Source organism: Silene latifolia, chromosome 7, assembly GCF_048544455.1.
Source record: "Silene latifolia isolate original U9 population chromosome 7, ASM4854445v1, whole genome shotgun sequence".
Taxonomy (NCBI): Eukaryota; Viridiplantae; Streptophyta; class Magnoliopsida; order Caryophyllales; family Caryophyllaceae; genus Silene; species Silene latifolia.
In genome coordinates this window covers 68,236,840-68,247,618 of record NC_133532.1, presented here as the reverse complement: position 1 = coordinate 68,247,618, position 10,779 = coordinate 68,236,840, and positions in this window count along the sequence as shown.

The window sequence follows — 10,779 nt, the reverse complement described above, 5'->3', positions numbered from 1 at the left end:
TTTCCGAATATGTAATAGTTAATTAGATTTTCTATTTTAGGAAGGCCATACTAGGATTTAATTTATGCTTTGCATTTTATTTATATGTTGCATGCATCGCTAAATCGCCATTACTAAAACATGCATTTTCTTTTTAATCGAGTATATCGACCGTGTCAATTATAATTATCGTAGTTCACCGCTTTAGTTCACTTAAAATGTGATAGATAATAAATTGACATGACCTCTCGCTAAAATAAACAATTGAGACATAGCCTTACCAAAAAGTAGAAACCATGAAAACCTATTTCGCGAGGGAGTGCACTCGGCCATCCCGGAGTACAAACCTTGTTACGTAGGGGAAGTGGGTGATAAATGTCTATCCACCGAATTCGTGTTGATGAGGGTTTCATCGGCTATCCTGTGCCCAAGTTGATGTGAATTTGGATCATGGACACATTTATTTGAAATTTGGATTGACCTCAACGGAAGTATTCGTGACCGTAGTCGCATGTGTTCCGGGCTATAGATAAATATTAGAGTAATTTTATCGACCAAGAGTTCTAAAAGTAGAATCGATTAAAGAGTTAATCCACCGAGTTATATTGATAAGGGTTTCCTCGGCTATCCCGTGCCCAAGTTAATATGAATTTGGATCTTGGAATCATTTATCATAGTTGGATAGAGGTCACTATGTAAATGCTTTACTTGTTATTTACAAGTATTAATATAACGATAAATGTTAAGTTTTCATCATTCCGTTGTCGTATTATTCTATTTCTTTACCTCAATTCATATACGATATCATTTCGTTTTTGATTCAAATCTCCATTAAAACATCGTAACTAAAGACAAATATGAATTTGCTTCTAAAACCTCAAATGAACCATTGCTAAGGATCTCTTGTAAAGAGTATAGGTTAAAGTTATTCATTATCAAACAGGTTTTTGATTCTTGACTAACACATCTACTTGCAATGGATTGTTTTTCATATACTTAATTGAATTAAGTACCTTGAAGCGATAAATTATTTTGGTAATTAGATTTGTTAGAATTCGTAATTGACCAAAATAACGCAACCACTTCAATGAAAGTTTTAAGACTAAAACGATAAATTGAAGATTAGTCTTCATAGAATTAAATTTTTGCTTCTCTAAGCAAAGATTCATTGAAATGAGTGGGAGCATTCCCTTAAACCGTTAAGAAAAGGGTGAGGTTCAAAGAGGTAAAATTAGAATGGAATTAGGTTATGTTAAAAGTAAAGTTATTGAGAATAACGATACTAAACCTATCAATCCCGACCGATAAAGTTTCCATTGTCTTAAATGTTGGACACAAGAAAGGAAACTACCCCAAATTATTGAAGAATCAACAAGTTAGTTATGGGACATGTAATGGGATCTTCTTCTTTAAATGTTTATTTGATTGACATAATTTTTGCTAGAACTACTTCGTCAATATTAGAAACCAGTGGAGGTTTTCATCATTGTGTTCGATACATAAGATGATTATAATATGACGACTAGCATCAAATAACATCGAGTGATAGAGTCATTGTGTAATCAATCTAGTTTTGGGTTTATAGTTGTACTTAATTATGACTATTAAGTACATAAACTCTAAATAAGAATATATACTTGTTGAGATACAAAAGAGGTTTCACTTTTGTGACCCTATACACCACGATTTGATGTATGGCTAGCCCATTATCAAGGTGATTATATTCTAAACCAAACTAGAATGATATATCATGTAGATGATGCAAGACTCAAATTGGTAACCCAAGATTAAACCCTAGATTCTGGAATGATGAACGCAAAGAGTTATCGAGTACTCTTGAAACCATTAGATCTTATGGTATATGTATATCTTGTATTCAAAGCAAGATGTCTCGTGCCTTTTGGTTGAAAAGGAGATCGAGGTTGTAAATCATTGATCCAAAATAGGTTGATCATTTTTTTTACCAACGATTTAAGTTGACGCTAAAAGGTTCACTTAATAAGGTAAATAGAAAAATCACGATTTAGTCGTGATAGGATTATCAAAGTGAAGACTTTGATATAAGCCAAAGGAAATGTGATATAGTATCACAAGTTAATCTCTCTTAGCACGCATTATGAATAATGTGTGGTTGGATAAGAAATCAAACGCTATTCGATATGGTTTGAACTTCAATCAAGTTACTTTGAGTTACTTGATCCTTTTGGGGATTTTATCATTTTGTCTAAATTATTTTTCCACTAAATCTAAACGAATCATATGAGATATGAAATGGTAATGTACCATGTTTGTAAGCTTTCACAAGAAACAAATGCTCATTTTTCCCTTTCAATTATCTTGTGGCTCGTGAAGCTGTCTTTCTAGAATACAAGTTTATTCCTAGAATACAGAGTGGGAGAAATTATTCAAAAGCCACATAGAATGATTAATGTCGCAAGAAACTGATCTTTCTTGGCTACATAAGACGTTTTATATAAGACGTTGTTTCTTCAAAACCTAGGAGGTTAAAGTCATCACTTGTTAAAGATGATGAATTCATGTTACTTTTAAGAAAGTAAAGAGCTTACAACAAACAATTTTACAAAGAAATTGTTTGATTCAAGTTGATTACTACTGGAAAGTGATGAACATATGACTTACATGAGAGTGTTTAAGTCACAACTCAATACAAGGCTTAGAGCCATGAAAATCCGAAATAAATTCCAAGTGAATTGTTAGATATCAAAGCTTGATTGGTGGCAAAGAGTTTTGCACTAGTTGAAATGCTTAAGTCTATTTGGATCTTCTTAGGGATTGTATTTCATTATGATGATATACATATAGCGAGTGAATCTAAAACCCACTTCTTCAATTAGAAGGAATGTATTCAATACATGTCTTGTGTTTTGTAGATTCTTGCCATCCTAAGATAATGTGAAACTTAAGAGAGAGTCTTAAGTAGGACATCAATGAGTTGGAATCAATTTTTTGATCATGTTATAAAACTTTTCTCGATAAGTCGAGAAGTTGTGTTTATACATGGAGTTTAGTGGGAGTTACGTAAATTTTAATTAGTCTTATATGTAGATGACATATTGATCATTACGAATGATTTAAGACTTTGGAGAAATATAGTACATCTTTAATATCCGGATTTATGGAGATAAATCTACATGATATTAGCGTCAAATAAGAAGTCTTATGTTTATAATATTCATGACTAGTTCAATCAAGTTGAACATACTTGATTGATTCCATTCGCTTCTGCTGCCGAATCAATTAAACAGGATATGATGTATAACACTTCATATACTTTGAGTATGATGAATTGTTGCAAAATAGAAATTTAAGTAGCCATATTGATTACCCTTAAGTGCTTGCAGATGCATTAAGGATGTAAAGCAAAATGTTTTTGATGCAATTTTGTGTAAGGGTGTTACACAAGTGACAATTGACAACTGAGATTGCGCATGGTTTCCGACAAAACCATAATCAAAACACATTAGGATGGTTAAGATACCATTGTAGGCTATGTTATTTAAGAAATAGATTTTCTAGAATCGTTCTAAGGAATAAAGAACAATGAGAAATATTTGCAACAGAAATTGAGTACACTTGCAATCATGAGATGTGCAAGAAGGATGAGTCCTGCGCACTGTGAAAACAGTGGGAGCTATTCTAAGGCTAGAGGGCCTATGTCTTGATTGGATCTTGACACGTACTCAGAAAGTTTTGTAATGCAAATGTATAAATTACAAAAGAAAACGAGTATGTAGTGAGGTTGAGTAAGGTACAAGAAGTTGATAAAACCTACTAACCAAAGCCTTCTCATAGGCTTAACATGATGAGTCATGTCATTTCAATTAAATTGAGATGAACAACTACATTCAAGATCAAACTGGATTATAGAATATGAAGTAGTAATCAGGCATTGATTATTCATATGTGATAATCGCATTTGTCGTTCGAGTTTTACTTTAAAACTCTTTTATTATACTTTGTTACATCCAAACGGGTTGTATAGACAACATTGAACCCCGTTAAAGTGAACCCGGATTAACATGGTATTCGCCCATAGTCACGTGTATGAGGTGACGTCTCGAAGTGACTAGAGTATGATGCGATTGATGGCAAGTTCAAGTGCCATAGAGTCATGTGAGATGACTAGTCGATCACATAGGCAGACTGTTAGGAACACTTTGTCGGGCAGTGACCGCTTATAGAGTTCTGGCAAATTTATATAGCCTGGTCGTGGCTAGAGCTACTATAGTATTCTAATGAGTCGATTCTTTTGACTAAAGACTGTTCGCCTAAGATGGCACAGTTTTAGATTAACTTTGATTTGTGTTACTACGACCTTCGTAAATGGGGTCAAATGGGCATATTTTGGGTTATGATGGATGTGGCTAGTCGAAGGGAATAAGTGCGATAGGAATTGTCCACCCCTTTGTCAGGGTTAAAACAATATCTCAGGGCCACTCGAGGAGCAATGAACTAGAAATGCGTGGCCAAGCTCGGATGGTATCCATGGTAGATAACTCCAGTCAATCAGTTATTCTCCAGATCGAGGAAACCACTCTCGATATGATCACTTGCAAGTACGACCCGAAAGACACCTTGCATTGAGTGGGAGATAGTAATAGGACAAGAGAATTGGTGACGCACACTTGTCGAGGACAAGTGGGAGATTGTTGGAGTAAGTGTCCCCGACAATAATGCGATCACAATTGTTGATCATATTGATCACATATTTAAATCTCATACCAAGAATACGAAAGGGATGCTACATTACATATATAGTCAACTGGTCCACACATATCGGTAATGATTGGCTGGCTAGAGTTTGACATTACTGTCGTGCGACGGTGGTGATCAGTTGATCCCTTGAGGTCACACCTAAAGGACGATTCCCTTAATTGAAAAGGTTAATTAATTGTATGACGATACAGATTAATCAATTCCTTAAAATTGAACGAATTATTATAAGAGAGAAAAATGACATCTTATTATAATGTGATTAAATGAGATTTTATTTAGTAATTTAAGAAGTTATATTACTAAAATTAATCGGTGTTTGCGAAACACGCGAAATGAGAATGATAAGTCAGTTATAATTACAAGATGTTGTGAATTATACTAACTAGTAATTAAATGACCATTTTATGAGAAAGTAATTTTAAATTACTAGTCAATTTGTTAAATATGATTTATTTAATTTGTAAATGATATTTAATTTGTTAAATATGCATTTTAAATTAAAACATGACATAAGACATGTCACATGTCACATGACATACAATTGTACAATTGACAAAAATAAAATGGACTCCATATTACACTATAGATACCGAAAATTGGTGGGCTATATGAGAAGTTTTGTCTTTTCCATTTCTCTTATTCATTTGTCCATAACACTTGATAGTGACATGACCATGGAAAAAGACTTACACATTTGTCTTGTGAAGACAAAAAGAAAAAGAAAAATGGTCTATAATGATGATATGCCAACCGGTTTTGGTAGAGATTATAGAGAGTTTTTCCTCTAAAAAATTTATCATTCTCTTATGTTCATAAATACTACCTTCTCTCTCTTGTTCTTCATAAAAATTCATTTTTATGAATCTAATTTGTATAAATCAATTACTAATAATACTAGTAGTAGTATATGAGTATTTGTAATCAATTTTAAGGTAAACCACATTACAAATATCTAGTACATATTAGTTTGTGGGATTTTGGGATAGTCTTGGGTGCTACTAATTGGAGGGCTTCTATTTTGAAGTCATGTATGTTCATCCATCATTGGAAAGCTCAAGAACTAACAAGAAGGAGATCTTGTTGGTGCCCATATGATGACCGAAAGTTAGATGGTGAGAAATCGATTTTCTTGTCTTTTCTTATTTAGTTTGCATGCATAAGATTTGTAATTAATTTTATGACTAAATTAATTAGAACATATATGAATATGTTAAGCAATGAGATATATATTTCTTTCAAAGGACTACTTGATCCTTCATGTCCTTTGCCTAGTTGGGCGGAAAGGGAAGTCTTCTTTCCAAGCACATCTTGGGATGAAAGACCGGGTAAAGGTGAGAATGTCGATGATGAGGTTGTTGATGATGAGGGTGTTGATGACGAGGTAGATGAAGAAGAAGAAGAGGGTAATGAAGATGATGAAGGAAGTGAGCAAGATCAAGGAAGTGAAGATGAGAGTGGAGATGAGTCCGCTTCTATGGAGGAAAATGATGACAATGATGATATGGTGGAGGACTAGAAAACTTTGGAGGCTCCTACCCTCTTGAGGTTTGTCTACTTCTTTCTTTCTTTTCTTTATTTTTATCTTGATCATAGTTTGGAGCGTCCTAGCAACATGAGGACTAACATCTCGGCCACATTGAGGTGTTCTTTTATTGTTTCCATTTGAAAAATCCAAAAATCCAAAATGACAATATTTAGTTTCATGCATTACATCTTGTGTGCATGAACTACCCCAAAATTTAAGACATTAGAAATAATGTCTATCTCGGTTTGAAGAAGTACATGCATACGCAACAGGAGGTAATATAAATTACTCTCTCCGTCATAAACAAAAACCCATGCATCATGTAGTGTAGATTAGAATAGCTTGCATTTAGTATAGAAATCATGCATCATACTTGCATAATTTCCTATCACATTGGCCATTGAGGACAATGCCCATATTAGTGTGGGGATGGAAATTCTAACTTAACTTTTATTCAAAAACCCAAAAAAATCAAAACATTTCGAAAAATCAAAAAATTGGAAAAATTTGAAAATCCAAAAACAAGTTCAGTTCCTTTGTAGTGTAGACTTGTATATATTATGTTTGTCTATCCTTGTTCACATTGATCGACTACGCCACATCCGAGACATGAGGATATTGAAGACCGCATGGTACGATCTTTCCAATCTCCTTTTTCCTCTTTGTGTTAATGACTATGTGGCTTTATTTTGATTGATGCGGTATAAACAATGGGAATTTAGGACTTGCATTTAGATTATTTGGCATACTAGTTGGTAGAATCATATGCATTAGGATGTATATATGTTAGTTGCATAATGGCATGTAGTTGCAAGTTAGAAAATTTTGCGAAACCGTCTACTTGGGAAGCTTGACAAGTGTATATAGGCCCTAGTAGATGCTTTTTTTTCTTAAGACTTTGTTTGTTAGAATACTTGTAAAACACCCTAAGATGTGTCATGCTAGTATCCTTTGACCCATGGATTAAGGCCTAGTCAAGAGTACCTTGTGGTGTGATAACTCCTTGGCTACCGTTTATTCCAAGGTGACCCATGAAACCATGCATCCATCATCTATGTTCTACCACATTTTCGTCATCAAAGGGAATGGGCACAAAAAGAAATTAATTATTGTTCAAGAAATGAAATGAAAAGTGAAAGAAAGTTTGCAAAATGCATCAAATGAAAAGAGGAGCAAAAATAGACTCCTAAAGCTTCAAATATAAGGCACCTTCACTACATATGGGGTGACTTTGAAAATGTTCAAAAAGAGATGCAAAAAGTTGAAAGTTTTCAGGTATTGAAATGCCAAAAATCAAAAGAAAGTGTTCTCAAATGTTATATGCCACAAGAAATTGGGGGGAAAAACAACAACAAAGCAAACTCCCAAATAAAACTCAATTACTATCGATCCCTTTATCCATCGTATCCATTTTTGTGCATGGTAGAGAGGGGACGACCCTTCTTCTTGTCTAGGCAAGAGGGGTAATTCCGCGATCCTCCAGTGTTCCTAACACCATAGGGAGTCTACTCTTGACAAAAGCATTTAACGATTGAGGACAAAGGTGCCCTAGCTTGACACAACTTGGAGGTGATTTATTGGTATCCTTCTAGGCTTAGTAGTTTGAAGAAATTGCATCTATGAAGGAGTGTGTAACCTTGAATTGCTTCCCTTGTAAATAATTTCCGCTACTTAGATGAGGAAAGTGGCTATTCTTTTGTAGATGCATCCATTACTTGATTTTATGTGCTTTAATGCTTGGATGTGTCGCCATTTTGGCAAGACCCACCTTGCCTTGCAAGAAGGCATCCTACCTCATGGTTGTCTTGTTGTGAGTTGAAGGGGCGGAGTGAGACCCACTAATTGTCTCATATCGGCTATGCTATTAGGTTAGTTTAAATAACGATCCTAGTCTTTGTCACCTCTTTACTCGGGACGAGCAAAGGTTCGGTTTGGAGATATTTGATGTGACCATTATTTGAGCATATTTAGTCCCCGAATTAGCATTGTTCCCATGATTTTTAGTGCATATTTGGGTCATTTATTGTCTTTAGTCCTTTGTTTTGCATATTCTTTGAGGTTTTGATCCCTTGGTAGGAAAGGAGTGTAAACCTTGCATTTTCATGGCAAAATGGAGCTAAATTGATTGAATTCAATGACCAAACATCAAAGAGAAGACAAGACTAGAAGGCCTTTGTACATACTATAATAGATGGGCAATGATGAGGAAAAGATCCTTGCATCCCTAAGGAAATCCTCAAGGATTGTATGAAGAGAAAGGAAGAAAAGAAGAAAGGAAGAAGCTGATCTACAATCCGAGCGGATTGCCCACAATCCGCCCGTCCAAGACAAGCAATCCGAGCGTCTTCCTCAGAAGGCCGCTCGTCCAAAACCACCACAATCCGCCCGTCCACCCCACAAATCCGCTCGTCCAAAAGACCCACAATCCGCCCGTCCCGTGCCCTGGACGCTCGGATTGTGTGACAGCTAATCCGTCTTCTACTTGTTCTATGAAGGATGCGCATACCTCGGGAAAGACTAGCAAAAAGGAGACTCGCATATTTTTCTGATAGGAGAGATTCCTCAAGGACTTAATCGTCATTTAAGCCCTTAGTAAACCCTAATTTGTGTACCTAATCCCCACTATAAATACCCCCATTAGTCTAATTAGATAATCATGTTTTTCTTAGCAATCTCTAGTGTAGTTTATATCAATCTAATCTCTCTTTAATCTTGTAATCAACTTTTAATCAAGTCTTAATACAAATCTCATTTCCTTAATCTCTCTTTTGTTCATCTTTCATTTTGGGTAATTGAAGATTATTTGGGTTATTATTGGGAGATTGACAACCTTCCAATCAATCATCAAGTACTTCTATTATTCTTTGCTTTATTATTGGAATCATTAGTAGGTATAATTCTCTTAATCCCTTTTTAATTATTGTTAATCAGCTTCATTTATTCATCATGTTTTACTTTGTTGGTATGATTGACAACCTTGCTAGCATGTTCAACATGATAATGAGTGAGTAGTTTCCTTAGCTAGGGTTAATGGGTAATTAGGGGAAACCAACATGGGGGATGATTCATGCTTAAATTAATATGTTTTCGTAGTTTATTTGCTTGCTTGTTGTGATCTCAACTTATGCACATGTTATGTTTGATGAAATGCGAGCCTATGAATCCTTGCATTTTTTACCCATCACCTATCTTTTCAATGAGACTTGTAAGACATAAACCAACTCGAGTCTCATTATACCATGCATATAGTTGAGTAGGGAAGATTAAGTCGACTTATAGGTGTTGAACAATCTAATTGATTCGGCTCCGGGACCCAAACTTTCCTAGGATTGTAAGATATAAACCAACTCGATCCATCACAACAATAATTGCTTGCTTATAATTTGAGAATATGTTTGTATGATCAATTTCCATGAATCCCATATGACCCCATGACACCCTAGTGCCTTTTATCAATTGGCTACATCCCTTTTTAATCATCTTGCTTGTTTACTTTTATTGCTATTTAGTTTAGTGATCTTCTATTTAAACCCCAAATTGTGACACCCCTAGACACCACTAGTTGCAATTGAAAATCTTACTTCAATTCCCGTCCCTTGGGATCCGACCTTTACTTGCCTCTTTACTAATTGTAGAGTTGTTTGTGGAGTTATAAATATTGTTTTGGTCTAGGTGCTCCTAACGACAAGTACCGAAAACTAAACCTCCCAAGGGAGTCCGACCAGCGTTAGCAATCTTTCACAGGATACAACCCGTCATTTTAAGATGTAAATAGAAGGACATTTCTGTTTGCATTTGAAATTCGACAAGAATAAATAAAGGAAATTCATGAATGTTTCTAAACTAATAAAATCTTTTATTCACTGTTCCATAAATAATAATAATATGCCACATACATATAAATTTTAAATGCTGAAATTTTAAAATGCTAGGCTAGGATTCTAAAACCCCGCCATTTATTACAACTCAAATAATAATAAATAATACTAGTATAAACGACTAAGGCTATTTTTCCATTTTCCCTTTGCCTTTGTCATCCTTGTCATATTTCTTGTCTCGACCACGAGCAAGACGCTCTTGCATTATTTCCGACCTAATCACCAACGGTCCTTCTCGCGGTCTAGCATTCCCATATCGATCCACCACCATCTTCTCGGCAGGAGCATTCTTTGGTTTCTTCGATGGACGAACAACCCAATATCCGGCTTCTTCTTCCTCTTCAGTCAAGTATCTTTGGTTCTCCTTCTCCACTTCATGGATTTTGCAGTCTACAGGCTCGTGCTTCCTTAGCTTCTTGTGCTCCTCAGGGGTACTAGCTATCCTCCACTACAGATATGAATCAGATACCCATAATGAGCCAACCGTGACAGGTATGAAACACATATTCCTTTGGGCCCAGCAAATAGCCCATTCCCATCAAGATTCTACAATATGTGCCAAGGCAGTTTGAGGGACGGTGTCTAGCTTCGGGATTTTCTGTCTTAAGCCCACTTGCCTCATCAATCTCTCCGGAAAAGTATGGACCATTAATTCCAAGC